This window comes from Eschrichtius robustus, chromosome 5 (assembly GCF_028021215.1).
Source record: "Eschrichtius robustus isolate mEscRob2 chromosome 5, mEscRob2.pri, whole genome shotgun sequence".
NCBI classification, from domain to species: Eukaryota; Metazoa; Chordata; class Mammalia; order Artiodactyla; family Eschrichtiidae; genus Eschrichtius; species Eschrichtius robustus.
In genome coordinates, this window is record NC_090828.1 from 94793479 (window position 1) to 94821272 (window position 27794).

The following is a 27794-nucleotide window of genomic DNA, read 5'->3' on the forward strand; positions in this document are numbered from 1 at the left end:
TGGGATATTTAAGGTGGAATGTAGTGGAGGTTCTTGTCAACAGAGCAACCCTAAACTTTGGAGTGCCTGTGCCTTGCTGATTTTTAGTTTTCCCAAATTAGACGCCCATGAGTGGAAGTGCCCTATGCTCTCTAAGCCGAGTTTTTTAGATGTTTCAGGACACACCGTACACTTCTCCAGAGTGGCTGTTGGCAATTTACATCCCGCCCATCAGCGTAGCAAGGCTCCCATTTCTCCATGGCCTCTCTTGCATTTCTGGTATTGACACTTTATTCAGCATGGCCCTTTTGACCGATGGGAAGCGAGACTTCTTTGTAGCGCTGATTTGCCTTTCCAGGTTGCTTGGTTGGCCAAACAGGGCGTATGCGTTTTTTCCTGAATATATTCAGGAAAAAACGCATACGCCCTTTTTGGCCAAGGGCATCATTGTCGAGGTTTTGCCGCTTTTCCTGTGCTTTAAAGGCGATTCGAATCTACCTCCTGAAATCTGTTTCCTGCAATTCTGCCTTGCTTTCAAATCCTCTTCGTTGCCTTCCCTCAATATTTTTGTGGGCGAGAGTTATCATTTCTAACTCTGCAGGTTTGTGATTTGCAGTGCCCCTGAGCTCCATTTTTCAACTCGCTTTTTTGGGAGCTGGCCGCAAAAGCGTAGGATTGCTTCAGGCCCTATTCTGGTTCCGGGCGGCAGGCTGAGCCTGTGGTTAATTCTTCTTCCTGATGGGAAAATAGAGTGACCTGTGCCTTTCCCAACACCTAGAGCTAGTCGCTCATTGGTTCCCCCTCTTCCCGTTCATCCTCAGGACAAATTGCACCCTGTACGGAACAGGAGGTTAAACGTGTTGATTCTCCAAGGAGGGAGATTGCTAGTAAAGCGGATGGAATGGCGAACCCGAGCACAAGGAGATGAGAAATGAGGTGCGTTTTAGAAACCTTTCCCGATCACACGGTGTACCATCTTCTGGGTTTCTCATGCATGTTTTCGATGTAGGAAGATGCCCTTGAACCTGGAGATTTGGGACCCATCAGACGGGTACCACGCAGTATTACTTTAAAGGGTCTGCGTTTGCTCACCCAACCTCACCAAACCTCTCAGCCCCAAGAGTGTCCACCCTTATGTCTCAATCAGCTGTGGGTCTAGATATGGTCAATCCAGGTGGCATCACAGCCCCTGAACGAATTTTGTAAGAATGTCTCTCTCTTTCACTGTCTTTGTTTCACGGGTTTTTAAAAGTAATTGATTTTCCTAATGGGGTTTAGCTGCTTTTCACTGCTGTGTTTATGCCGCTTTACTCCCACTTGACTCACTTACGGAGAGATATCAATACATAGGTTTGAAGATTCTTACTAGTCAGATCTATTCTTGGGCGGTGAATAGGGGGTGTTGAGTCCAGTTCACTGAGCAAGGAGTAGGTCTTGTCTATTACATATTGGGTTTATGGAACGGTATCTGAGCTAATTTGAAACCCTTGTTTTAGGCATCACCCCACCTCACCTTTCCCGTTAGGCAGCCATAGTGTGTTTTCTAAATGTGTGACTCTGTTCTGTTTTGTAATTCAGTTCAAGTGTAGCGGATTTTACATTCCCTCTATAAGTGATATCTTCTGATTAGTGTCTTTTTCTGTGTGACTTATTTCACTTAGAACCGTCGTACCTGAATCCACTCATCATGCTGCTACTAGCCTTATGACGTTGATTTCATGGCTGAGTGATATTCCATTGTACCTAAGGACCACAACTTCTTTATCCATTTTTCTCTTTCCTGGGATATTTAAGGTGGAATGAAGTGGAGGTTCTTGTCAACAGAGCAACCCTAAACTTTGGAGTGCCTGTGCCTTGCTGATTTTTAGTTTTCCCAAATTAGACGCCCATGAGTGGAAGTGCCCTATGCTCTCTAAGCCGAGTTTTTTAGATGTTTCAGGACACACCGTACACTTCTCCAGAGTGGCTGTTGGCAATTTACATCCCGCCCATCAGCGTAGCAAGGCTCCCATTTCTCCATGGCCTCTCTTGCATTTCTGGTATTGACACTTTATTCAGCATGGCCCTTTTGACCGATGGGAAGCGAGACTTCTTTGTAGCGCTGATTTGCCTTTCCAGGTTGCTTGGTTGGCCAAAAAGGGCGTATGCGTTTTTTCCTGAATATATTCAGGAAAAAACGCATACGCCCTTTTTGTCCAAGGGCATCATTGTCGAGGTTTTGCCGCTTTTCCTGTGCTTTAAAGGCGATTCGAATCTACCTCCTGAAATCTGTTTCCTGCAATTCTGCCTTGCTTTCAAATCCTCTTCGTTGCCTTCCCTGAATATTTTTGTGGGCGAGAGTTATCATTTCTAACTCTGCAGGTTTGTGATTTGCAGGGCCCCTGAGCTCCATTTTTCAACTCGCTTTTTTGGGAGCTGGCCGCAAAAGCGTAGGATTGCTTCAGGACCTATTCTGGTTCCGGGCGGCAGGCTGAGCCGGTGGTTAATTCTTCTTCCTGATGGGAAAATAGAGTGACCTGTGCCTGTCCCACCACCTAGAGCTAGTCGCTCATTGGTTCCCCCTCTTCCCGTTCATCCTCAGGACAAATTGAAACCTGTACGGAACAGGAGGTTAAAGTGCTGTTTCTCCAAGGAGGGAGTTTGCTATTAAAGTGGCTGGAATGGCGAACCCGAGCACAAGGAGATGAGAAATGAGGTGCGTTTTAGAAACCTTTCCCGATCACACGGTGTACCATCTTCTGGGTTTCTCATGCATGTTTTCGATGTAGGAAGATGCCCTTGAACCTGGAGATTTGGGACCCATGGGATGGGTACCACACAGTATTACTTTAAAGGGTCTGCGTTTGCTCACCCAACCTCACCAAACCTCTCAGCCCCAAGAGTGTCCACCCTTATGTCTCAATCAGCTGTGGGTCTAGATATGGTCAATCCAGGTGGCATCACAGCCCCTGAACGAATTTTGTAAGAATTTCTCTCTCTTTCACTGTCTTTGTTTCACGGGTTTTTAAAAGTAATTGATTTTCCTAATGGGGTTTAGCTGCTTTTCACTGCTGTGTTTATGCCGCTTTACTCCCACTTGACTCACTTACGGAGAGATATCAATACATAGGTTTGAAGATTCTTACTAGTCAGATCTATTCTTGGGCGGTGAATAGGGGGTGTTGAGTCCAGTTCACTGAGCAAGGAGTAGGTCTTGTCTATTACATATTGGGTTTATGGAACGGTATCTGAGCTAATTTGAAACCCTTGTTTTAGGCATCACCCCACCTCACCTTTCCCGTTAGGCAGCCATAGTGTGTTTTCTAAATGTGTGACTCTGTTCTGTTTTGTAATTCAGTTCAAGTGTAGCGGATTTTACATTCCCTCTATAAGTGATATCTTCTGATTAGTGTCTTTTTCTGTGTGACTTATTTCACTTAGAACCGTCGTACCTGAATCCACTCATCATGCTGCTACTAGCCTTATGACGTTGATTTCATGGCTGAGTGATATTCCATTGTACCTAAGGACCACAACTTCTTTATCCATTTTTCTCTTTCCTGGGATATTTAAGGTGGAATGTAGTGGAGGTTCTTGTCAACAGAGCAACCCTAAACTTTGGAGTGCCTGTGCCTTGCTGATTTTTAGTTTTCCCAAATTAGACGCCCATGAGTGGAAGTGCCCTATGCTCTCTAAGCCGAGTTTTTTAGATGTTTCAGGACACACCGTACACTTCTCCAGAGTGGCTGTTGGCAATTTACATCCCGCCCATCAGCGTAGCAAGGCTCCCATTTCTCCATGGCCTCTCTTGCATTTCTGGTATTGACACTTTATTCAGCATGGCCCTTTTGACCGATGGGAAGCGAGACTTCTTTGTAGCGCTGATTTGCCTTTCCAGGTTGCTTGGTTGGCCAAACAGGGCGTATGCGTTTTTTCCTGAATATATTCAGGAAAAAACGCATACGCCCTTTTTGGCCAAGGGCATCATTGTCGAGGTTTTGCCGCTTTTCCTGTGCTTTAAAGGCGATTCGAATCTACCTCCTGAAATCTGTTTCCTGCAATTCTGCCTTGCTTTCAAATCCTCTTCGTTGCCTTCCCTCAATATTTTTGTGGGCGAGAGTTATCATTTCTAACTCTGCAGGTTTGTGATTTGCAGTGCCCCTGAGCTCCATTTTTCAACTCGCTTTTTTGGGAGCTGGCCGCAAAAGCGTAGGATTGCTTCAGGCCCTATTCTGGTTCCGGGCGGCAGGCTGAGCCTGTGGTTAATTCTTCTTCCTGATGGGAAAATAGAGTGACCTGTGCCTTTCCCAACACCTAGAGCTAGTCGCTCATTGGTTCCCCCTCTTCCCGTTCATCCTCAGGACAAATTGCACCCTGTACGGAACAGGAGGTTAAACGTGTTGATTCTCCAAGGAGGGAGATTGCTAGTAAAGCGGATGGAATGGCGAACCCGAGCACAAGGAGATGAGAAATGAGGTGCGTTTTAGAAACCTTTCCCGATCACACGGTGTACCATCTTCTGGGTTTCTCATGCATGTTTTCGATGTAGGAAGATGCCCTTGAACCTGGAGATTTGGGACCCATCAGACGGGTACCACGCAGTATTACTTTAAAGGGTCTGCGTTTGCTCACCCAACCTCACCAAACCTCTCAGCCCCAAGAGTGTCCACCCTTATGTCTCAATCAGCTGTGGGTCTAGATATGGTCAATCCAGGTGGCATCACAGCCCCTGAACGAATTTTGTAAGAATTTCTCTCTCTTTCACTGTCTTTGTTTCACGGGTTTTTAAAAGTAATTGATTTTCCTAATGGGGTTTAGCTGCTTTTCACTGCTGTGTTTATGCCGCTTTACTCCCACTTGACTCACTTACGGAGAGATATCAATACATAGGTTTGAAGATTCTTACTAGTCAGATCTATTCTTGGGCGGTGAATAGGGGGTGTTGAGTCCAGTTCACTGAGCAAGGAGTAGGTCTTGTCTATTACATATTGGGTTTATGGAACGGTATCTGAGCTAATTTGAAACCCTTGTTTTAGGCATCACCCCACCTCACCTTTCCCGTTAGGCAGCCATAGTGTGTTTTCTAAATGTGTGACTCTGTTCTGTTTTGTAATTCATTTCAAGTGTAGCGGATTTTACATTCCCTCTATAAGTGATATCTTCTGATTAGTGTCTTTTTCTGTGTGACTTATTTCACTTAGAACCGTCGTACCTGAATCCACTCATCATGCTGCTACTAGCCTTATGACGTTGATTTCATGGCTGAGTGATATTCCATTGTACCTAAGGACCACAACTTCTTTATCCATTTTTCTCTTTCCTGGGATATTTAAGGTGGAATGAAGTGGAGGTTCTTGTCAACAGAGCAACCCTAAACTTTGGAGTGCCTGTGCCTTGCTGATTTTTAGTTTTCCCAAATTAGACGCCCATGAGTGGAAGTGCCCTATGCTCTCTAAGCCGAGTTTTTTAGATGTTTCAGGACACACCGTACACTTCTCCAGAGTGGCTGTTGGCAATTTACATCCCGCCCATCAGCGTAGCAAGGCTCCCATTTCTCCATGGCCTCTCTTGCATTTCTGGTATTGACACTTTATTCAGCATGGCCCTTTTGACCGATGGGAAGCGAGACTTCTTTGTAGCGCTGATTTGCCTTTCCAGGTTGCTTGGTTGGCCAAAAAGGGCGTATGCGTTTTTTCCTGAATATATTCAGGAAAAAACGCATACGCCCTTTTTGTCCAAGGGCATCATTGTCGAGGTTTTGCCGCTTTTCCTGTGCTTTAAAGGCGATTCGAATCTACCTCCTGAAATCTGTTTCCTGCAATTCTGCCTTGCTTTCAAATCCTCTTCGTTGCCTTCCCTCAATATTTTTGTGGGCGAGAGTTATCATTTCTAACTCTGCAGGTTTGTGATTTGCAGGGCCCCTGAGCTCCATTTTTCAACTCGCTTTTTTGGGAGCTGGCCGCAAAAGCGTAGGATTGCTTCAGGACCTATTCTGGTTCCGGGCGGCAGGCTGAGCCGGTGGTTAATTCTTCTTCCTGATGGGAAAATAGAGTGACCTGTGCCTGTCCCACCACCTAGAGCTAGTCGCTCATTGGTTCCCCCTCTTCCCGTTCATCCTCAGGACAAATTGAAACCTGTACGGAACAGGAGGTTAAAGTGCTGTTTCTCCAAGGAGGGAGATTGCTATTAAAGTGGCTGGAATGGCGAACCCGAGCACAAGGAGATGAGAAATGAGGTGCGTTTTAGAAACCTTTCCCGATCACACGGTGTACCATCTTCTGGGGTTCTCATGCATGTTTTCGATGTAGGAAGATGCCCTTGAACCTGGAGATTTGGGACCCATGGGATGGGTACCACACAGTATTACTTTAAAGGGTCTACGTTTGCTCACCCAACCTCACCAAACCTCTCAGCCCCAAGAGTGTCCACCCTTATGTCTCAATCAGCTGTGGGTCTAGATATGGTCAATCCAGGTGGCATCACAGCCCCTGAACGAATTTTGTAAGAATGTCTCTCTCTTTCACTGTCTTTGTTTCACGGGTTTTTAAAAGTAATTGATTTTCCTAATGGGGTTTAGCTGCTTTTCACTGCTGTGTTTATGCCGCTTTACTCCCACTTGACTCACTTACGAAGAGATATCAATACATAGGTTTGAAGATTCTTACTAGTCAGATCTATTCTTGGGCGGTGAATAGGGGGTGTTGAGTCCAGTTCACTGAGCAAGGAGTAGGTCTTGTCTATTACATATTGGGTTTATGGAACGGTATCTGAGCTAATTTGAAACCCTTGTTTTAGGCATCACCCCACCTCGCCTTTCCCGTTAGGCAGCCATAGTGTGTTTTCTAAATGTGTGACTCTGTTCTGTTTTGTAATTCAGTTCAAGTGTAGCGGTTTTTACATTCCCTCTATAAGTGATATCTTCTGATTAGTGTCTTTTTCTGTGTGACTTATTTCACTTAGAACCGTCGTACCTGAATCCACTCATCATGCTGCTACTAGCCTTATGACGTTGATTTCATGGCTGAGTGATATTCCATTGTACCTAAGGACCACAACTTCTTTATCCATTTTTCTCTTTCCTGGGATATTTAAGGTGGAATGAAGTGGAGGTTCTTGTCAACAGAGCAACCCTAAACTTTGGAGTGCCTGTGCCTTGCTGATTTTTAGTTTTCCCAAATTAGACGCCCATGAGTGGAAGTGCCCTATGCTCTCTAAGCCGAGTTTTTTAGATGTTTCAGGACACACCGTACACTTCTCCAGAGTGGCTGTTGGCAATTTACATCCCACCCATCAGCGTAGCAAGGCTCCCATTTCTCCATGGCCTCTCCTGCATTTCTGGTATTGACACTTTATTCAGCATGGCCCTTTTGACCGATGGGAAGCGAGACTTCTTTGTAGCGCTGATTTGCCTTTCCAGGTTGCTTGGTTGGCCAAAAAGGGCGTATGCGTTTTTTCCTGAATATATTCAGGAAAAAACGCATACGCCCTTTTTGGCCAAGGGCATCATTGTCGAGGTTTTGCCGCTTTTCCTGTGCTTTAAAGGCGATTCGAATCTACCTCCTGAAATCTGTTTCCTGCAATTCTGCCTTGCTTTCAAATCCTCTTCGTTGCCTTCCCTCAATATTTTTGTGGGCGAGAGTTATCATTTCTAACTCTGCAGGTTTGTGATTTGCAGGGCCCCTGAGCTCCATTTTTCAACTCGCTTTTTTGGGAGCTGGCCGCAAAAGCGTAGGATTGCTTCAGGCCCTATTCTGGTTCCGGGCGGCAGGCTGAGCCTGTGGTTAATTCTTCTTTCTGATGGGAAAATAGAGTGACCTGTGCCTGTCCCACCACCTAGAGCTAGTCGCTCATTGGTTCCCCCTCTTCCCGTTCATCCTCAGGACAAATTGAAACCTGTACGGAACAGGAGGTTAAAGTGCTGATTCTCCAAGGAGGGAGGTTGCTATTAAAGTGGCTGGAATGGCGAACCCGAGCACAAGGAGATGAGAAATGAGGTGCGTTTTAGAAACCTTTCCCGATCACACGGTGTACCATCTTCTGGGTTTCTCATGCATCTTTTCGATGTAGTAAGATGCCCTTGAACCTGGAGATTTGGGACCCATCAGACGGGTACCACGCAGTATTACTTTAAAGGGTCTGCGTTTGCTCACCCAAGCTCACCAAAACTCTCAGCCCCAAGAGTGTCCACCCTTATGTCTCAATCAGCTGTGGGTCTAGATATGGTCAATCCAGGTGGCATCACAGCCCCTGAACGAATTTTGTAAGAATTTCTCTCTCTTTCACTGTCTTTGTTTCACGGGTTTTTAAAAGTAATTGATTTTCCTAATGGGGTTTAGCTGCTTTTCACTGCTGTGTTTATGCCGCTTTACTCCCACTTGACTCACTTACGGAGAGATATCAATACATAGGTTTGAAGATTCTTACTAATCAGATCTATTCTTGGGCGGTGAATAGGGGGTGTTGAGTGCAGTTCACTGAGCAAGCAGTAGGTCTTGTCTATTACATATTGGGTTTATGGAACGGTATCTGAGCTAATTTGAAACCCTTGTTTTATGCATCACCCCACCTCGCCTTTCCCGTTAGGCAGCCATAGTGTGTTTTCTAAATGTGTGACTCTGTTCTGTTTTGTAATTCAGTTCAAGTGTAGCGGTTTTTACATTCCCTCTATAAGTGATATCTTCTGATTAGTGTCTTTTTCTGTGTGACTTATTTCACTTAGAACCGTCGTACCTGAATCCACTCATCATGCTGCTACTAGCCTTATGACGTTGATTTCATGGCTGAGTGATATTCCATTGTACCTAAGGACCACAACTTCTTTATCCATTTTTCTCTTTCCTGGGGTATTTAAGGTGGAATGAAGTGGAGGTTCTTGTCAACAGAGCAACCCTAAACTTTGGAGTGCCTGTGCCTTGCTGATTTTTAGTTTTCCCAAATTAGACGCCCATGAGTGGAAGTGCCCTATGCTCTCTAAGCCGAGTTTTTTAGATGTTTCAGGACACACCGTACACTTCTCCAGAGTGGCTGTTGGCAATTTACATCCCGCCCATCAGCGTAGCAAGGCTCCCATTTCTCCATGGCCTCTCCTGCATTTCTGGTATTGACACTTTATTCAGCATGGCCCTTTTGACCGATGGGAAGCGAGACTTCTTTGTAGCGCTGATTTGCCTTTCCAGGTTGCTTGGTTGGCCAAAAAGGGCGTATGCGTTTTTTCCTGAATATATTCAGGAAAAAACGCATACGCCCTTTTTGGCCAAGGGCATCATTGTCGAGGTTTTGCCGCTTTTCCTGTGCTTTAAAGGCGATTCGAATCTACCTCCTGAAATCTGTTTCCTGCAATTCTGCCTTGCTTTCAAATCCTCTTCGTTGCCTTCCCTCAATATTTTTGTGGGCGAGAGTTATCATTTATAACTCTGCAGGTTTGTGATTTGCAGTGCCCCTGAGCTCCATTTTTCAACTCGCTTTTTTGGGAGCTGGCCGCAAAAGCGTAGGATTGCTTCAGGACCTATTCTGGTTCCGGGCGGCAGGCTGAGCCTGTGGTTAATTCTTCTTCCTGATGGGAAAATAGAGTGACCTGTGCCTTTCCCAACACCTAGAGCTAGTCGCTCATTGGTTCCCCCTCTTCCCGTTCATCCTCAGGACAAATTGAAACCTGTACGGAACAGGAGGTTAAACGTGTTGATTCTCCAAGGAGGGAGATTGCTAGTAAAGCGGATGGAATGGCGAACCCGAGCACAAGGAGATGAGAAATGAGGTGCGTTTTAGAAACCTTTCCCGATCACACGGTGTACCATCTTCTGGGTTTCTCATGCATGTTTTCGATGTAGGAAGATGCCCTTGAACCTGGAGATTTGGGACCCATCAGACGGGTACCACGCAGTATTACTTTAAAGGGTCTGCGTTTGCTCACCCAACCTCACCAAACCTCTCAGCCCCAAGAGTGTCCACCCTTATGTCTCAATCAGCTGTGGGTCTAGATATGGTCAATCCAGGTGGCATCACAGCCCCTGAACGAATTTTGTAAGAATTTCTCTCTCTTTCACTGTCTTTGTTTCACGGGTTTTTAAAAGTAATTGATTTTCCTAATGGGGTTTAGCTGCTTTTCACTGCTGTGTTTATGCCGCTTTACTCCCACTTGACTCACTTACGGAGAGATATCAATACATAGGTTTGAAGATTCTTACTAGTCAGATCTATTCTTGGGCGGTGAATAGGGGGTGTTGAGTCCAGTTCACTGAGCAAGGAGTAGGTCTTGTCTATTACATATTGGGTTTATGGAACGGTATCTGAGCTAATTTGAAACCCTTGTTTTATGCATCACCCCACCTCGCCTTTCCCGTTAGGCAGCCATAGTGTGTTTTCTAAATGTGTGACTCTGTTCTGTTTTGTAATTCAGTTCAAGTGTAGCGGATTTTACATTCCCTCTATAAGTGATATCTTCTGATTAGTGTCTTTTTCTGTGTGACTTATTTCACTTAGAACCGTCGTACCTGAATCCACTCATCATGCTGCTACTAGCCTTATGACGTTGATTTCATGGCTGAGTGATATTCCATTGTACCTAAGGACCACAACTTCTTTATCCATTTTTCTCTTTCCTGGGGTATTTAAGGTGGAATGAAGTGGAGGTTCTTGTCAACAGAGCAACCCTAAACTTTGGAGTGCCTGTGCCTTGCTGATTTTTAGTTTTCCCAAATTAGACGCCCATGAGTGGAAGTGCCCTATGCTCTCTAAGCCGAGTTTTTTAGATGTTTCAGGACACACCGTACACTTCTCCAGAGTGGCTGTTGGCAATTTACATCCCGCCCATCAGCGTAGCAAGGCTCCCATTTCTCCATGGCCTCTCTTGCATTTCTGGTATTGACACTTTATTCAGCATGGCCCTTTTGACCGATGGGAAGCGAGACTTCTTTGTAGCGCTGATTTGCCTTTCCAGGTTGCTTGGTTGGCCAAAAAGGGCGTATGCGTTTTTTCCTGAATATATTCAGGAAAAAACGCATACGCCCTTTTTGGCCAAGGGCATCATTGTCGAGGTTTTGCCGCTTTTCCTGTGCTTTAAAGGCGATTCGAATCTACCTCCTGAAATCTGTTTCCTGCAATTCTGCCTTGCTTTCAAATCCTCTTCGTTGCCTTCCCTCAATATTTTTGTGGGCGAGAGTTATCATTTATAACTCTGCAGGTTTGTGATTTGCAGGGCCCCTGAGCTCCATTTTTCAACTCGCTTTTTTGGGAGCTGGCCGCAAAAGCGTAGGATTGCTTCAGGCCCTATTCTGGTTCCGGGCGGCAGGCTGAGCCTGTGGTTAATTCTTCTTCCTGATGGGAAAATAGAGTGACCTGTGCCTGTCCCACCACCTAGAGCTAGTCGCTCATTGGTTCCCCCTCTTCCCGTTCATCCTCAGGACAAATTGAAACCTGTACGGAACAGGAGGTTAAAGTGCTGATTCTCCAAGGAGGGAGGTTGCTATTAAAGTGGCTGGAATGGCGAACCCGAGCACAAGGAGATGAGAAATGAGGTGCGTTTTAGAAACCTTTCCCGATCACACAGTGTACCATCTTCTGGGTTTCTCATGCATGTTTTCGATGTAGGAAGATGCCCTTGAACCTGGAGATTTGGGACCCATCAGACGGGTACCACGCAGTATTACTTTAAAGGGTCTGCGTTTGCTCACCCAAGCTCACCAAAACTCTCAGCCCCAAGAGTGTCCACCCTTATGTCTCAATCAGCTGTGGGTCTAGATATGGTCAATCCAGGTGGCATCACAGCCCCTGAACGAATTTTGTAAGAATTTCTCTCTCTTTCACTGTCTTTGTTTCACGGGTTTTTAAAAGTAATTGATTTTCCTAATGGGGTTTAGCTGCTTTTCACTGCTGTGTTTATGCCGCTTTACTCCCACTTGACTCACTTACGGAGAGATATCAATACATAGGTTTGAAGATTCTTACTAATCAGATCTATTCTTGGGCGGTGAATAGGGGGTGTTGAGTGCAGTTCACTGAGCAAGCAGTAGGTCTTGTCTATTACATATTGGGTTTATGGAACGGTATCTGAGCTAATTTGAAACCCTTGTTTTATGCATCACCCCACCTCGCCTTTCCCGTTAGGCAGCCATAGTGTGTTTTCTAAATGTGTGACTCTGTTCTGTTTTGTAATTCAGTTCAAGTGTAGCGGTTTTTACATTCCCTCTATAAGTGATATCTTCTGATTAGTGTCTTTTTCTGTGTGACTTATTTCACTTAGAACCGTCGTACCTGAATCCACTCATCATGCTGCTACTAGCCTTATGACGTTGATTTCATGGCTGAGTGATATTCCATTGTACCTAAGGACCACAACTTCTTTATCCATTTTTCTCTTTCCTGGGGTATTTAAGGTGGAATGAAGTGGAGGTTCTTGTCAACAGAGCAACCCTAAACTTTGGAGTGCCTGTGCCTTGCTGATTTTTAGTTTTCCCAAATTAGACGCCCATGAGTGGAAGTGCCCTATGCTCTCTAAGCCGAGTTTTTTAGATGTTTCAGGACACACCGTACACTTCTCCAGAGTGGCTGTTGGCAATTTACATCCCGCCCATCAGCGTAGCAAGGCTCCCATTTCTCCATGGCCTCTCCTGCATTTCTGGTATTGACACTTTATTCAGCATGGCCCTTTTGACCGATGGGAAGCGAGACTTCTTTGTAGCGCTGATTTGCCTTTCCAGGTTGCTTGGTTGGCCAAAAAGGGCGTATGCGTTTTTTCCTGAATATATTCAGGAAAAAACGCATACGCCCTTTTTGGCCAAGGGCATCATTGTCGAGGTTTTGCCGCTTTTCCTGTGCTTTAAAGGCGATTCGAATCTACCTCCTGAAATCTGTTTCCTGCAATTCTGCCTTGCTTTCAAATCCTCTTCGTTGCCTTCCCTCAATATTTTTGTGGGCGAGAGTTATCATTTATAACTCTGCAGGTTTGTGATTTGCAGTGCCCCTGAGCTCCATTTTTCAACTCGCTTTTTTGGGAGCTGGCCGCAAAAGCGTAGGATTGCTTCAGGACCTATTCTGGTTCCGGGCGGCAGGCTGAGCCTGTGGTTAATTCTTCTTCCTGATGGGAAAATAGAGTGACCTGTGCCTTTCCCAACACCTAGAGCTAGTCGCTCATTGGTTCCCCCTCTTCCCGTTCATCCTCAGGACAAATTGAAACCTGTACGGAACAGGAGGTTAAACGTGTTGATTCTCCAAGGAGGGAGATTGCTAGTAAAGCGGATGGAATGGCGAACCCGAGCACAAGGAGATGAGAAATGAGGTGCGTTTTAGAAACCTTTCCCGATCACACGGTGTACCATCTTCTGGGTTTCTCATGCATGTTTTCGATGTAGGAAGATGCCCTTGAACCTGGAGATTTGGGACCCATCAGACGGGTACCACGCAGTATTACTTTAAAGGGTCTGCGTTTGCTCACCCAACCTCACCAAACCTCTCAGCCCCAAGAGTGTCCACCCTTATGTCTCAATCAGCTGTGGGTCTAGATATGGTCAATCCAGGTGGCATCACAGCCCCTGAACGAATTTTGTAAGAATTTCTCTCTCTTTCACTGTCTTTGTTTCACGGGTTTTTAAAAGTAATTGATTTTCCTAATGGGGTTTAGCTGCTTTTCACTGCTGTGTTTATGCCGCTTTACTCCCACTTGACTCACTTACGGAGAGATATCAATACATAGGTTTGAAGATTCTTACTAGTCAGATCTATTCTTGGGCGGTGAATAGGGGGTGTTGAGTCCAGTTCACTGAGCAAGGAGTAGGTCTTGTCTATTACATATTGGGTTTATGGAACGGTATCTGAGCTAATTTGAAACCCTTGTTTTATGCATCACCCCACCTCGCCTTTCCCGTTAGGCAGCCATAGTGTGTTTTCTAAATGTGTGACTCTGTTCTGTTTTGTAATTCAGTTCAAGTGTAGCGGTTTTTACATTCCCTCTATAAGTGATATCTTCTGATTAGTGTCTTTTTCTGTGTGACTTATTTCACTTAGAACCGTCGTACCTGAATCCACTCATCATGCTGCTACTAGCCTTATGACGTTGATTTCATGGCTGAGTGATATTCCATTGTACCTAAGGACCACAACTTCTTTATCCATTTTTCTCTTTCCTGGGATATTTAAGGTGGAATGAAGTGGAGGTTCTTGTCAACAGAGCAACCCTAAACTTTGGAGTGCCTGTGCCTTGCTGATTTTTAGTTTTCCCAAATTAGACGCCCATGAGTGGAAGTGCCCTATGCTCTCTAAGCCGAGTTTTTTAGATGTTTCAGGACACACCATACACTTCTCCAGAGTGGCTGTTGGCAATTTACATCCCACCCATCAGCGTAGCAAGGCTCCCATTTCTCCATGGCCTCTCCTGCATTTCTGGTATTGACACTTTATTCAGCATGGCCCTTTTGACCGATGGGAAGCGAGACTTCTTTGTAGCGCTGATTTGCCTTTCCAGGTTGCTTGGTTGGCCAAAAAGGGCGTATGCGTTTTTTCCTGAATATATTCAGGAAAAAACGCATACGCCCTTTTTGGCCAAGGGCATCATTGTCGAGGTTTTGCCGCTTTTCCTGTGCTTTAAAGGCGATTCGAATCTACCTCCTGAAATCTGTTTCCTGCAATTCTGCCTTGCTTTCAAATCCTCTTCGTTGCCTTCCCTCAATATTTTTGTGGGCGAGAGTTATCATTTATAACTCTGCAGGTTTGTGATTTGCAGGGCCCCTGAGCTCCATTTTTCTACTCGCTTTTTTGGGAGCTGGCCGCAAAAGCGTAGGATTGCTTCAGGAACTATTCTGGTTCCGGGCGGCAGGCTGAGCCGGTGGTTAATTCTTCTTCCTGATGGGAAAATAGAGTGACCTGTGCCTGTCCCACCACCTAGAGCTAGTCGCTCATTGGTTCCCCCTCTTCCCGTTCATCCTCAGGACAAATTGAAACCTGTACGGAACAGGAGGTTAAAGTGCTGTTTCTCCAAGGAGGGAGATTGCTATTAAAGTGGCTGGAATGGCGAACCCGAGCACAAGGAGATGAGAAATGAGGTGCGTTTTAGAAACCTTTCCCGATCACACGGTGTACCATCTTCTGGGTTTCTCATGCATGTTTTCGATGTAGGAAGATGCCCTTGAACCTGGAGATTTGGGACCCATGGGATGGGTACCACACAGTATTACTTTAAAGGGTCTGCGTTTGCTCACCCAACCTCACCAAACCTCTCAGCCCCAAGAGTGTCCACCCTTATGTCTCAATCAGCTGTGGGTCTAGATATGGTCAATCCAGGTGGCATCACAGCCCCTGAACGAATTTTGTAAGAATTTTTCTCTCTTTCACTGTCTTTGTTTCACGGGTTTTTAAAAGTAATTGATTTTCCTAATGGGGTTTAGCTGCTTTTCACTGCTGTGTTTATGCCGCTTTACTCCCACTTGACTCACTTACGGAGAGATATCAATACATAGGTTTGAAGATTCTTACTAGTCAGATCTATTCTTGGGCGGTGAATAGGGGGTGTTGAGTCCAGTTCACTGAGCAAGGAGTAGGTCTTGTCTATTACATATTGGGTTTATGGAACGGTATCTGAGCTAATTTGAAACCCTTGTTTTAGGCATCACCCCACCTCACCTTTCCCGTTAGGCAGCCATAGTGTGTTTTCTAAATGTGTGACTCTGTTCTGTTTTGTAATTCAGTTCAAGGGTAGTGGTTTTCACATTCACTCTATAAGTGATATCTTCTGATTAGTGTCTTTTTCTGTGTGACTTATTTCACTTAGAACCGTCGTACCTGAATCCACTCATCATGCTGCTACTAGCCTTATGACGTTGATTTCATGGCTGAGTGATATTCCATTGTACCTAAGGACCACAACTTCTTTATCCATTTTTCTCTTTCCTGGGATATTTAAGGTGGAATGAAGTGGAGGTTCTTGTCAACAGAGCAACCCTAAACTTTGGAGTGCCTGTGCCTTGCTGATTTTTAGTTTTCCCAAATTAGACGCCCATGAGTGGAAGTGCCCTATGCTCTCTAAGCCGAGTTTTTTAGATGTTTCAGGACACACCGTACACTTCTCCAGAGTGGCTGTTGGCAATTTACATCCCGCCCATCAGCGTAGCAAGGCTCCCATTTCTCCATGGCCTCTCCTGCATTTCTGGTATTGACACTTTATTCAGCATGGCCCTTTTGACCGATGGGAAGCGAGACTTCTTTGTAGCGCTGATTTGCCTTTTCAGGTTGCTTGGTTGGCCAAAAAGGGCGTATGCGTTTTTTCCTGAATATATTCAGGAAAAAACGCGTACGCCCTTTTTGGCCAAGGGCATCATTGTCGAGGTTTTGCCGCTTTTCCTGTGCTTTAAAGGCGATTCGAATCTACCTCCTGAAATCTGTTTCCTGCAATTCTGCCTTGCTTTCAAATCCTCTTCGTTGCCTTCCCTCAATATTTTTGTGGGCGAGAGTTATCATTTATAACTCTGCAGGTTTGTGATTTGCAGTGCCCCTGAGCTCCATTTTTCAACTCGCTTTTTTGGGAGCTGGCCGCAAAAGCGTAGGATTGCTTCAGGACCTATTCTGGTTCCGGGCGGCAGGCTGAGCCTGTGGTTAATTCTTCTTCCTGATGGGAAAATAGAGTGACCTGTGCCTGTCCCAACACCTAGAGCTAGTCTCTCATTGGTTCCCCTTCTTCCCGTTCATCCTCAGGACAAATTGCAACCTGTACGGAACAGGAGGTTAAAGGTGCTGATTCTCCAAGGAGGGAGATTGCTAGTAAAGCGGCTGGAATGGCGAACCCGAGCACAAGGAGATGAGAAATGAGGTGCGTTTTAGAAACCTTTCCCGATCACACGGTGTACCATCTTCTGGGTTTCTCATGCATGTTTTCGATGTAGGAAGATGCCCTTGAACTTGGAGATTTGGGACCCATGGGATGGGTACCACGCAGTATTACTTTAAAGGGTCTGTGTTTGCTCACCCAACCCCACCAAACCTCTCAGCCTCAAGAGTGTCCACCCTTATGTCTCAATCAGCTGTGGGTCTAGATATGGTCAATCCAGGTGGCATCACAGCCCCTGAACGATTTATGTAAGAATTTCTCTCTCTTTCACTGTCTTTGTTTCTCGGGTATTTAAATGTAATTGATTTTCATAATGGGGTTTAGATGCTTTTCACTGGTGTGTTTACGCCGCTTTGCACCCACTTGACTCACTTCCAGAGAGATATCAATACATAGGTTGGAAGATTCTTACTAGTCAGATCTATTCTTGGGCAGTGAATAGGGGGTGTTGAGTCCACTTCACTGAGCAAGGAGTAGGTCTTGTCTATTACATATTGGGTTTATGGAACGGTATCTGAGCTAATTTGAAACCCTTGTTTTATGCATCACCCCACCTCACCTTTCCCGTTAGGCAGCCATAGTGTGTTTTCTAAATGTGTGACTCTGTTCTGTTTTGTAATTCAGTTCAAGTGTAGCGGTTTTTACATTCCCTCTATAAGTGATATCTTCTGATTAGTGTCTTTTCCTGTGTGACTTATTTCACTTAGAACCGTCGTACCTGAATCCACTCATCATGCTGCTACTAGCTTTATGACGTTGATTTCATGGCTGAGTGATATTCCATTGTACCTAAGGACCACAACTTCTTTATCCATTTTTCTCCTTCCTGGGATATTTAAGGTGGAATGAAGTGGAGGTTCTTGTCAACAGAGCAACCCTAAACTTTGGAGTGCCTGTGCCTTGCTGATTTTTAGTTTTCCCAAATTAGACGCCCATGAGTGGAAGTGCCCTATGCTCTCTAAGCCGAGTTTTTTTAGATGTTTCAGGACACATCATACACTTCTCCAGAGTGGCTGTCGGCAATTTACATCCCGCCCATCAGCGTAGCAAGGCTCCCATTTCTCCATGGCCTCTCCTGCATTTCTGGTATTGACACTTTATTCAGCATGGCCCTTTTGACCGATGGGAAGCGAGACTTCTTTGTAGCGCTGATTTGCCTTTCCAGGTTGCTTGGTTGGCCAAAAAGGGCGTACGCGTTTTTTCCTGAATATATTCAGGAAAAAACGCGTACGCCCTTTTTGGCTAAGGGCATCTTTGTCGAGGTTTTGCCGCTTTTCCTGTGCTTTAAAGGCGATTCGAATCTACCTCCTGAAATCTGTTTCCTGCAATTCTGCCTTGCTTTCAAATCCTCTTCGTTGCCTTCCCTCAATATTTTTGTGGGCGAGAGTTATCATTTCTAACTCTGCAGGTTTGTGATTTGCAGGGCCCCTGAGCTCCATTTTTCAACTCGCTTTTTTGGGAGCTGGCCGCAAAAGCGTAGGATTGCTTCAGGCCCTATTCTGGTTCCGGGCGGCAGGCTGAGCCTGTGGTTAATTCTTCTTCCTGATGGGAAAATAGAGTGACCTGTGCCTTTCCCAACACCTAGAGCTAGTCGCTCATTGGTTCCCCCTCTTCCCGTTCATCCTCAGGACAAATTGAAACCTGTACGGAACAGGAGGTTAAACGTGTTGATTCTCCAAGGAGGGAGATTGCTAGTAAAGCGGATGGAATGGCGAACCCGAGCACAAGGAGATGAGAAATGAGGTGCGTTTTAGAAACCTTTCCCGATCACACGGTGTACCATCTTCTGGGTTTCTCATGCATGTTTTCGATGTAGGAAGATGCCCTTGAACCTGGAGATTTGGGACCCATCAGACGGGTACCACGCAGTATTACTTTAAAGGGTCTGCGTTTGCTCACCCAACCTCACCAAACCTCTCAGCCCCAAGAGTGTCCACCCTTATGTCTCAATCAGCTGTGGGTCTAGATATGGTCAATCCAGGTGGCATCACAGCCCCTGAACGAATTTTGTAAGAATTTCTCTCTCTTTCACTGTCTTTGTTTCACGGGTTTTTAAAAGTAATTGATTTTCCTAATGGGGTTTAGCTGCTTTTCACTGCTGTGTTTATGCTGCTTTACTCCCACTTGACTCACTTACGGAGAGATATCAATACATAGGTTTGAAGATTCTTACTAGTCAGATCTATTCTTGGGCGGTGAATAGGGGGTGTTGAGTCCAGTTCACTGAGCAAGGAGTAGGTCTTGTCTATTACATATTGGGTTTATGGAACGGTATCTGAGCTAATTTGAAACCCTTGTTTTATGCATCACCCCACCTCGCCTTTCCCGTTAGGCAGCCATAGTGTGTTTTCTAAATGTGTGACTCTGTTCTGTTTTGTAATTCAGTTCAAGTGTAGCGGTTTTTACATTCCCTCTATAAGTGATATCTTCTGATTAGTGTCTTTTTCTGTGTGACTTATTTCACTTAGAACCGTCGTACCTGAATCCACTCATCATGCTGCTACTAGCCTTATGACGTTGATTTCATGGCTGAGTGATATTCCATTGTACCTAAGGACCACAACTTCTTTATCCATTTTTCTCTTTCCTGGGATATTTAAGGTGGAATGAAGTGGAGGTTCTTGTCAACAGAGCAACCCTAAACTTTGGAGTGCCTGTGCCTTGCTGATTTTTAGTTTTCCCAAATTAGACGCCCATGAGTGGAAGTGCCCTATGCTCTCTAAGCCGAGTTTTTTAGATGTTTCAGGACACACCATACACTTCTCCAGAGTGGCTGTTGGCAATTTACATCCCACCCATCAGCGTAGCAAGGCTCCCATTTCTCCATGGCCTCTCCTGCATTTCTGGTATTGACACTTTATTCAGCATGGCCCTTTTGACCGATGGGAAGCGAGACTTCTTTGTAGCGCTGATTTGCCTTTCCAGGTTGCTTGGTTGGCCAAAAAGGGCGTATGCGTTTTTTCCTGAATATATTCAGGAAAAAACGCATACGCCCTTTTTGGCCAAGGGCATCATTGTCGAGGTTTTGCCGCTTTTCCTGTGCTTTAAAGGCGATTCGAATCTACCTCCTGAAATCTGTTTCCTGCAATTCTGCCTTGCTTTCAAATCCTCTTCGTTGCCTTCCCTCAATATTTTTGTGGGCGAGAGTTATCATTTATAACTCTGCAGGTTTGTGATTTGCAGGGCCCCTGAGCTCCATTTTTCTACTCGCTTTTTTGGGAGCTGGCCGCAAAAGCGTAGGATTGCTTCAGGAACTATTCTGGTTCCGGGCGGCAGGCTGAGCCGGTGGTTAATTCTTCTTCCTGATGGGAAAATAGAGTGACCTGTGCCTGTCCCACCACCTAGAGCTAGTCGCTCATTGGTTCCCCCTCTTCCCGTTCATCCTCAGGACAAATTGAAACCTGTACGGAACAGGAGGTTAAAGTGCTGTTTCTCCAAGGAGGGAGATTGCTATTAAAGTGGCTGGAATGGCGAACCCGAGCACAAGGAGATGAGAAATGAGGTGCGTTTTAGAAACCTTTCCCGATCACACGGTGTACCATCTTCTGGGTTTCTCATGCATGTTTTCGATGTAGGAAGATGCCCTTGAACCTGGAGATTTGGGACCCATGGGATGGGTACCACACAGTATTACTTTAAAGGGTCTGCGTTTGCTCACCCAACCTCACCAAACCTCTCAGCCCCAAGAGTGTCCACCCTTATGTCTCAATCAGCTGTGGGTCTAGATATGGTCAATCCAGGTGGCATCACAGCCCCTGAACGAATTTTGTAAGAATTTTTCTCTCTTTCACTGTCTTTGTTTCACGGGTTTTTAAAAGTAATTGATTTTCCTAATGGGGTTTAGCTGCTTTTCACTGCTGTGTTTATGCCGCTTTACTCCCACTTGACTCACTTACGGAGAGATATCAATACATAGGTTTGAAGATTCTTACTAGTCAGATCTATTCTTGGGCGGTGAATAGGGGGTGTTGAGTCCAGTTCACTGAGCAAGGAGTAGGTCTTGTCTATTACATATTGGGTTTATGGAACGGTATCTGAGCTAATTTGAAACCCTTGTTTTAGGCATCACCCCACCTCACCTTTCCCGTTAGGCAGCCATAGTGTGTTTTCTAAATGTGTGACTCTGTTCTGTTTTGTAATTCAGTTCAAGGGTAGTGGTTTTCACATTCACTCTATAAGTGATATCTTCTGATTAGTGTCTTTTTCTGTGTGACTTATTTCACTTAGAACCGTCGTACCTGAATCCACTCATCATGCTGCTACTAGCCTTATGACGTTGATTTCATGGCTGAGTGATATTCCATTGTACCTAAGGACCACAACTTCTTTATCCATTTTTCTCTTTCCTGGGATATTTAAGGTGGAATGAAGTGGAGGTTCTTGTCAACAGAGCAACCCTAAACTTTGGAGTGCCTGTGCCTTGCTGATTTTTAGTTTTCCCAAATTAGACGCCCATGAGTGGAAGTGCCCTATGCTCTCTAAGCCGAGTTTTTTAGATGTTTCAGGACACACCGTACACTTCTCCAGAGTGGCTGTTGGCAATTTACATCCCGCCCATCAGCGTAGCAAGGCTCCCATTTCTCCATGGCCTCTCCTGCATTTCTGGTATTGACACTTTATTCAGCATGGCCCTTTTGACCGATGGGAAGCGAGACTTCTTTGTAGCGCTGATTTGACTTTTCAGGTTGCTTGGTTGGCCAAAAAGGGCGTATGCGTTTTTTCCTGAATATATTCAGGAAAAAACGCGTACGCCCTTTTTGGCCAAGGGCATCATTGTCGAGGTTTTGCCGCTTTTCCTGTGCTTTAAAGGCGATTCGAATCTACCTCCTGAAATCTGTTTCCTGCAATTCTGCCTTGCTTTCAAATCCTCTTCGTTGCCTTCCCTCAATATTTTTGTGGGCGAGAGTTATCATTTATAACTCTGCAGGTTTGTGATTTGCAGTGCCCCTGAGCTCCATTTTTCAACTCGCTTTTTTGGGAGCTGGCCGCAAAAGCGTAGGATTGCTTCAGGACCTATTCTGGTTCCGGGCGGCAGGCTGAGCCTGTGGTTAATTCTTCTTCCTGATGGGAAAATAGAGTGACCTGTGCCTTTCCCAACACCTAGAGCTAGTCGCTCATTGGTTCCCCCTCTTCCCGTTCATCCTCAGGACAAATTGAAACCTGTACGGAACAGGAGGTTAAACGTGTTGATTCTCCAAGGAGGGAGATTGCTAGTAAAGCGGATGGAATGGCGAACCCGAGCACAAGGAGATGAGAAATGAGGTGCGTTTTAGAAACCTTTCCCGATCACACGGTGTACCATCTTCTGGGTTTCTCATGCATGTTTTCGATGTAGGAAGATGCCCTTGAACCTGGAGATTTGGGACCCATCAGACGGGTACCACGCAGTATTACTTTAAAGGGTCTGCGTTTGCTCACCCAACCTCACCAAAACTCTCAGCCCCAAGAGTGTCCACCCTTATGTCTCAATCAGCTGTGGGTCTAGATATGGTCAATCCAGGTGGCATCACAGCCCCTGAACGAATTTTGTAAGAATTTCTCTCTCTTTCACTGTCTTTGTTTCACGGGTTTTTAAAAGTAATTGATTTTCCTAATGGGGTTTAGCTGCTTTTCACTGCTGTGTTTATGCCGCTTTACTCCCACTTGACTCACTTACGGAGAGATATCAATACATAGGTTTGAAGATTCTTACTAGTCAGATCTATTCTTGGGCGGTGAATAGGGGGTGTTGAGTCCAGTTCACTGAGCAAGGAGTAGGTCTTGTCTATTACATATTGGGTTTATGGAACGGTATCTGAGCTAATTTGAAACCCTTGTTTTATGCATCACCCCACCTCGCCTTTCCCGTTAGGCAGCCATAGTGTGTTTTCTAAATGTGTGACTCTGTTCTGTTTTGTAATTCAGTTCAAGTGTAGCGGTTTTTACATTCCCTCTATAAGTGATATCTTCTGATTAGTGTCTTTTTCTGTGTGACTTATTTCACTTAGAACCGTCGTACCTGAATCCACTCATCATGCTGCTACTAGCCTTATGACGTTGATTTCATGGCTGAGTGATATTCCATTGTACCTAAGGACCACAACTTCTTTATCCATTTTTCTCTTTCCTGGGATATTTAAGGTGGAATGAAGTGGAGGTTCTTGTCAACAGAGCAACCCTAAACTTTGGAGTGCCTGTGCCTTGCTGATTTTTAGTTTTCCCAAATTAGACGCCCATGAGTGGAAGTGCCCTATGCTCTCTAAGCCGAGTTTTTTAGATGTTTCAGGACACACCGTACACTTCTCCAGAGTGGCTGTTGGCAATTTACATCCCGCCCATCAGCGTAGCAAGGCTCCCATTTCTCCATGGCCTCTCCTGCATTTCTGGTATTGACACTTTATTCAGCATGGCCCTTTTGACCGATGGGAAGCGAGACTTCTTTGTAGCGCTGATTTGCCTTTCCAGGTTGCTTGGTTGGCCAAAAAGGGCGTATGCGTTTTTTCCTGAATATATTCAGGAAAAAACGCATACGCCCTTTTTGGCCAAGGGCATCATTGTCGAGGTTTTGCCGCTTTTCCTGTGCTTTAAAGGCGATTCGAATCTACCTCCTGAAATCTGTTTCCTGCAATTCTGCCTTGCTTTCAAATCCTCTTCGTTGCCTTCCCTCAATATTTTTGTGGGCGAGAGTTATCATTTATAACTCTGCAGGTTTGTGATTTGCAGGGCCCCTGAGCTCCATTTTTCTACTCGCTTTTTTGGGAGCTGGCCGCAAAAGCGTAGGATTGCTTCAGGAACTATTCTGGTTCCGGGCGGCAGGCTGAGCCGGTGGTTAATTCTTCTTCCTGATGGGAAAATAGAGTGACCTGTGCCTGTCCCACCACCTAGAGCTAGTCGCTCATTGGTTCCCCCTCTTCCCGTTCATCCTCAGGACAAATTGAAACCTGTACGGAACAGGAGGTTAAAGTGCTGTTTCTCCAAGGAGGGAGATTGCTATTAAAGTGGCTGGAATGGCGAACCCGAGCACAAGGAGATGAGAAATGAGGTGCGTTTTAGAAACCTTTCCCGATCACACGGTGTACCATCTTCTGGGTTTCTCATGCATGTTTTCGATGTAGGAAGATGCCCTTGAACCTGGAGATTTGGGACCCATGGGATGGGTACCACACAGTATTACTTTAAAGGGTCTGCGTTTGCTCACCCAACCTCACCAAACCTCTCAGCCCCAAGAGTGTCCACCCTTATGTCTCAATCAGCTGTGGGTCTAGATATGGTCAATCCAGGTGGCATCACAGCCCCTGAACGAATTTTGTAAGAATTTTTCTCTCTTTCACTGTCTTTGTTTCACGGGTTTTTAAAAGTAATTGATTTTCCTAATGGGGTTTAGCTGCTTTTCACTGCTGTGTTTATGCCGCTTTACTCCCACTTGACTCACTTACGGAGAGATATCAATACATAGGTTTGAAGATTCTTACTAGTCAGATCTATTCTTGGGCGGTGAATAGGGGGTGTTGAGTCCAGTTCACTGAGCAAGGAGTAGGTCTTGTCTATTACATATTGGGTTTATGGAACGGTATCTGAGCTAATTTGAAACCCTTGTTTTAGGCATCACCCCACCTCACCTTTCCCGTTAGGCAGCCATAGTGTGTTTTCTAAATGTGTGACTCTGTTCTGTTTTGTAATTCAGTTCAAGGGTAGTGGTTTTCACATTCACTCTATAAGTGATATCTTCTGATTAGTGTCTTTTTCTGTGTGACTTATTTCACTTAGAACCGTCGTACCTGAATCCACTCATCATGCTGCTACTAGCCTTATGACGTTGATTTCATGGCTGAGTGATATTCCATTGTACCTAAGGACCACAACTTCTTTATCCATTTTTCTCTTTCCTGGGATATTTAAGGTGGAATGAAGTGGAGGTTCTTGTCAACAGAGCAACCCTAAACTTTGGAGTGCCTGTGCCTTGCTGATTTTTAGTTTTCCCAAATTAGACGCCCATGAGTGGAAGTGCCCTATGCTCTCTAAGCCGAGTTTTTTAGATGTTTCAGGACACTCCGTACACTTCTCCAGAGTGGCTGTTGGCAATTTACATCCCGCCCATCAGCGTAGCAAGGCTCCCATTTCTCCATGGCCTCTCCTGCATTTCTGGTATTGACACTTTATTCAGCATGGCCCTTTTGACCGATGGGAAGCGAGACTTCTTTGTAGCGCTGATTTGCCTTTTCAGGTTGCTTGGTTGGCCAAAAAGGGCGTATGCGTTTTTTCCTGAATATATTCAGGAAAAAACGCGTACGCCCTTTTTGGCCAAGGGCATCATTGTCGAGGTTTTGCCGCTTTTCCTGTGCTTTAAAGGCGATTCGAATCTACCTCCTGAAATCTGTTTCCTGCAATTCTGCCTTGCTTTCAAATCCTCTTCGTTGCCTTCCCTCAATATTTTTGTGGGCGAGAGTTATCATTTATAACTCTGCAGGTTTGTGATTTGCAGTGCCCCTGAGCTCCATTTTTCAACTCGCTTTTTTGGGAGCTGGCCGCAAAAGCGTAGGATTGCTTCAGGACCTATTCTGGTTCCGGGCGGCAGGCTGAGCCTGTGGTTAATTCTTCTTCCTGATGGGAAAATAGAGTGACCTGTGCCTTTCCCAACACCTAGAGCTAGTCGCTCATTGGTTCCCCCTCTTCCCGTTCATCCTCAGGACAAATTGAAACCTGTACGGAACAGGAGGTTAAACGTGTTGATTCTCCAAGGAGGGAGATTGCTAGTAAAGCGGATGGAATGGCGAACCCGAGCACAAGGAGATGAGAAATGAGGTGCGTTTTAGAAACCTTTCCCGATCACACGGTGTACCATCTTCTGGGTTTCTCATGCATGTTTTCGATGTAGGAAGATGCCCTTGAACCTGGAGATTTGGGACCCATCAGACGGGTACCACGCAGTATTACTTTAAAGGGTCTGCGTTTGCTCACCCAACCTCACCAAAACTCTCAGCCCCAAGAGTGTCCACCCTTATGTCTCAATCAGCTGTGGGTCTAGATATGGTCAATCCAGGTGGCATCACAGCCCCTGAACGAATTTTGTAAGAATTTCTCTCTCTTTCACTGTCTTTGTTTCACGGGTTTTTAAAAGTAATTGATTTTCCTAATGGGGTTTAGCTGCTTTTCACTGCTGTGTTTATGCCGCTTTACTCCCACTTGACTCACTTACGGAGAGATATCAATACATAGGTTTGAAGATTCTTACTAGTCAGATCTATTCTTGGGCGGTGAATAGGGGGTGTTGAGTCCAGTTCACTGAGCAAGGAGTAGGTCTTGTCTATTACATATTGGGTTTATGGAACGGTATCTGAGCTAATTTGAAACCCTTGTTTTAGGCATCACCCCACCTCGCCTTTCCCGTTAGGCAGCCATAGTGTGTTTTCTAAATGTGTGACTCTGTTCTGTTTTGTAATTCAGTTCAAGTGTAGCGGTTTTTACATTCCCTCTATAAGTGATATCTTCTGATTAGTGTCTTTTTCTGTGTGACTTATTTCACTTAGAACCGTCGTACCTGAATCCACTCATCATGCTGCTACTAGCCTTATGACGTTGATTTCATGGCTGAGTGATATTCCATTGTACCTAAGGACCACAACTTCTTTATCCATTTTTCTCTTTCCTGGGATATTTAAGGTGGAATGAAGTGGAGGTTCTTGTCAACAGAGCAACCCTAAACTTTGGAGTGCCTGTGCCTTGCTGATTTTTAGTTTTCCCAAATTAGACGCCCATGAGTGGAAGTGCCCTATGCTCTCTAAGCCGAGTTTTTTAGATGTTTCAGGACACACCGTACACTTCTCCAGAGTGGCTGTTGGCAATTTACATCCCACCCATCAGCGTAGCAAGGCTCCCATTTCTCCATGGCCTCTCCTGCATTTCTGGTATTGACACTTTATTCAGCATGGCCCTTTTGACCGATGGGAAGCGAGACTTCTTTGTAGCGCTGATTTGCCTTTCCAGGTTGCTTGGTTGGCCAAAAAGGGCGTATGCGTTTTTTCCTGAATATATTCAGGAAAAAACGCATACGCCCTTTTTGGCCAAGGGCATCATTGTCGAGGTTTTGCCGCTTTTCCTGTGCTTTAAAGGCGATTCGAATCTACCTCCTGAAATCTGTTTCCTGCAATTCTGCCTTGCTTTCAAATCCTCTTCGTTGCCTTCCCTCAATATTTTTGTGGGCGAGAGTTATCATTTCTAACTCTGCAGGTTTGTGATTTGCAGGGCCCCTGAGCTCCATTTTTCAACTCGCTTTTTTGGGAGCTGGCCGCAAAAGCGTAGGATTGCTTCAGGCCCTATTCTGGTTCCGGGCGGCAGGCTGAGCCTGTGGTTAATTCTTCTTCCTGATGGGAAAATAGAGTGACCTGTGCCTGTCCCACCACCTAGAGCTAGTCGCTCATTGGTTCCCCCTCTTCCCGTTCATCCTCAGGACAAATTGAAACCTGTACGGAACAGGAGGTTAAAGTGCTGATTCTCCAAGGAGGGAGGTTGCTATTAAAGTGGCTGGAATGGCGAACCCGAGCACAAGGAGATGAGAAATGAGGTGCGTTTTAGAAACCTTTCCCGATCACACGGTGTACCATCTTCTGGGTTTCTCATGCATGTTTTCGATGTAGGAAGATGCCCTTGAACCTGGAGATTTGGGACCCATCAGACGGGTACCACGCAGTATTACTTTAAAGGGTCTGCGTTTGCTCACCCAAGCTCACCAAAACTCTCAGCCCCAAGAGTGTCCACCCTTATGTCTCAATCAGCTGTGGGTCTAGATATGGTCAATCCAGGTGGCATCACAGCCCCTGAACGAATTTTGTAAGAATTTCTCTCTCTTTCACTGTCTTTGTTTCACGGGTTTTTAAAAGTAATTGATTTTCCTAATGGGGTTTAGCTGCTTTTCACTGCTGTGTTTATGCCGCTTTACTCCCACTTGACTCACTTACGGAGAGATATCAATACATAGGTTTGAAGATTCTTACTAATCAGATCTATTCTTGGGCGGTGAATAGGGGGTGTTGAGTGCAGTTCACTGAGC